The following is a 3,471-nucleotide window of genomic DNA, read 5'->3' on the forward strand; positions in this document are numbered from 1 at the left end:
TTTGCATAATAAAAGCAAATTGAAATAAAGCACTTACTAAAAAATGTATTAAATCATAAAAACGCAAACTTATAATAAATATTTCTAAATAAAAAACAAACATTTCCAAATAAGTCAACATAAAACACTAAAAATGAATTGAATCAAAAATGTAAAATTAAAATATATTTTAAATAAAAACAGTCAAAATATAACACTTATTAAAAATTATTGAAATCATAAGAATGTAAAATTACAAAAAAAAATTATTATGATCTCAAGTCAAAAAAAATATAAACAGTCCCTCGTGTCTATGTGATATTTTAATCATTATATTTGGGATTGATGAGAACAAACGCTCTCGTATGAACAGCAGTGATAGTGTTTGTTGAGCTCCAATAATAATTTGGAGAAATGTTTAAAATAGTATTAGATGCATGTCACACCACACTCAACTACTCATAAAAGATAGATTTAATCCGAACTAATGAGGTTTTTGCATTAAAATACATAATTTGATGCATCAGAACTGGACGGACATGGTACATTTCCTCTCGCAAATGTAAAATTAATGCTATAAATCTTGCTAGCCGAGCCAATGTGGAGAACCGAAGTTAATTTCCCAAAATCAAATCAATCGTATGCATCATAAAGGAAAAGAAAAAATACATGCACTTACTAAAAAATTTATTAAATCATAAAAACGCAAACTTATAATAAATATTTCTAAATAAAAAACAAACATTTCCAAATAAGTCAACATAAAACACTAAAAATGAATTGAATCATAAGAATGTAAAATTACAAAAAAAAATTATTATGATCTCAAGTCAAAAAAAATATAAACAGTCCCTCGTGTCTATGTGATATTTTAATCATTATATTTGGGATTGATGAGAACAAACGCTCTCGTATGAACAGCAGTGATAGTGTTTGTTGAGCTCCAATAATAATTTGGAGAAATGTTTAAAATAGTATTAGATGCATGTCACACCACACTCAACTACTCATAAAAGATAGATTTAATCCGAACTAATGAGGTTTTTGCATTAAAATACATAATTTGATGCATCAGAACTGGACGGACATGGTACATTTCCTCTCGCAAATGTAAAATTAATGCTATAAATCTTGCTAGCCGAGCCAATGTGGAGAACCAAAGTTAATTTCCCAAAATCAAATCAATCATATGCATCATAAAGGAAAAGAAAAAATACATATCTTGAGTTGATTCTGATTTAAATCTGTTTATATGATTGCAGACAGCTCTATCAGCTCAATGCAAATGAATCCACACTGCAGAAATAAAATCTTACTTGGTATATTTGTCTTGTTTTGCAAGAGTACAAATATCCAAACATTCTTAAATCATGGTATATTTAATATGATATAACGCAAAATTACTTAAGGTATTGAGTCTTGTTTTCTGAAAGATATATCAAAATGAAGTGAATTTGTGCTTAAAACAAGAAAAAATACAAATTGCATACAATTTAAAGCCAGTAGTTTTCTGAAAAACGTTTCATTTTGAATAGTTTTTCAGAAAACTACTGGCTTTAAATTGTATGCAATTTTGTTTCTGAAGTAAATGTATCTTGATTTAAGAATGTTTAGATATTTTACTGAAAAACAAGACAAAAATCGATTCGAAAATCATTTTTCACAGTGTGAGAAGCAAGCATAAACTCACTTATTTGTATGTTTTTCGGAAAACATCAAAATGCAATTTTGCCTCTCAAGCAAATGTGTCCTGAATTCATAACATTGAGATATTATTTGTACTGGAAGACAAGACAAAAATACAGTGGAGAAAAAAAAAAAATATATATATATATATATATACAGTGGGTACGGAAAGTATTCAAAAAAAATAATATATATATATATAATTATAATTTTTTTTTTTGCAGTGCACACTTTTCTTATGTAGTATTTTTGTATTGTTTGTTTAGTATTTTTGTCAAGCAAAATTACATGAGGTGTTAAGTCTTTTCCAAAAATATATAAGAATCAAATGAACTTAGCTTAAAAAATAAAAAATATGTATCAAAAAACGTAATTCAAAGAGAAAACAAGATTATTTTTCTGACCCCAATATACAAGCAAAATTACATAAAATATTAAGTCTTGTTTTCTGAAAATATACATAAAAATTAAGTGAAATCATTATTACATTTATACTTAAAACAAAAAAAAAATATCTGCCAGTGGGGTTAGAAAATAAACTTAATTCAAATGTAAAACAGCGTTATTTTTTTGACCCTATACAAATATATTTTTCTTGTTTTATGCTTAAACTAATTTCATGTTGATAAATTTTTCAGAAAACGAGGCACATAATATGTCAAAATAATAACAAAAGAATATTATTTTGCTTAAAAATTTTATATATATACAGATATTAATACTGGAAGACAAGACAAAAATATTGATCAGGAACATTTTATTTGCAGTGCAAATCCCACATTGCATTTGTAGCATATGAAAGCAAGCACAGGTTCGGTGACGTCTTTCATGACCCGTGTGAGCGGGCATGAATATTTAAGGTTTAGACGTTATTTTTATACTGTTTAGTGATATTCTCATCTGCTCAAAGCTCTGACCCGCAGGTCATCTTATCATATCAACCTGATCCTCCCCACAAAAGGCCGCGGAGCTGTTAACCGAGGTTCTGATTTCTGTGCTCTCAAACTGTGAGACGTGCCTCCCGCTGCATTATGAATAAATTATTAAGATGGGAGTCAGATACCTGTTATTGCAGACTCCAGAGATGCTGCGGTATTTTACATCTTTGGCACAGGTGGTGGGATGGAGAGTGCGAGGGCATCTAGACAGGTTTGCTATCCGCTCCACTGCCTTCACGGAAAGGAGCTCTTGAAAAGGAGTTAATGTGTTTACGAATGCTACTCAAACACTGAAGGGTAAACAGTCCACTGAGGTTTGAGTGGATGCAGCACCATTGATTAAATCTGACATTTAAAGCACTTCCGAGATGATGCTTCTGCATTATACCACAGTTATAGAGCTGAATCTCTAGTACATGCCGCACAAAATAACACGCTAATACCCCGCAGCGGCCACATGAAGTGTTTAGACACTTAAAAATGTCATTGCATTAGATCAAGTGTCATCGGTGCTCAGGAGCTTTTATTAAACGGATATTTCATGCAAAAATGAAAATTTGCTGTTAATTTACTCACCTTCAGGTCAGATGTAGGTTTTTCATTTTCTCAGTCGAACAGAAAATAAGTTTTAGTAGCTCAAACCGTGGTCCTTGGTGATTCATAAAATGCAAAACAGCAGCTTGCAGCACTTTGAGAGTCAAATAAAGCATATCAGGCAACACTAAACAAATCCCCGTGACTTCTGATGAAATATTGATGTCTTATGAAGCGAAACGATCAGTCTGTGCAAGAAACTGAGCATTAGTTACAACATTATTACCTGTAATCCAGAGCGACAGGCAAACAGTTCAGTTCCAAAATACTGACG

This window comes from Sinocyclocheilus grahami, unplaced genomic scaffold (assembly GCF_001515645.1).
Source record: "Sinocyclocheilus grahami isolate Dianchi unplaced genomic scaffold, SAMN03320097.WGS_v1.1 scaffold460.1, whole genome shotgun sequence".
Lineage (NCBI taxonomy): Eukaryota > Metazoa > Chordata > Actinopteri > Cypriniformes > Cyprinidae > Sinocyclocheilus > Sinocyclocheilus grahami.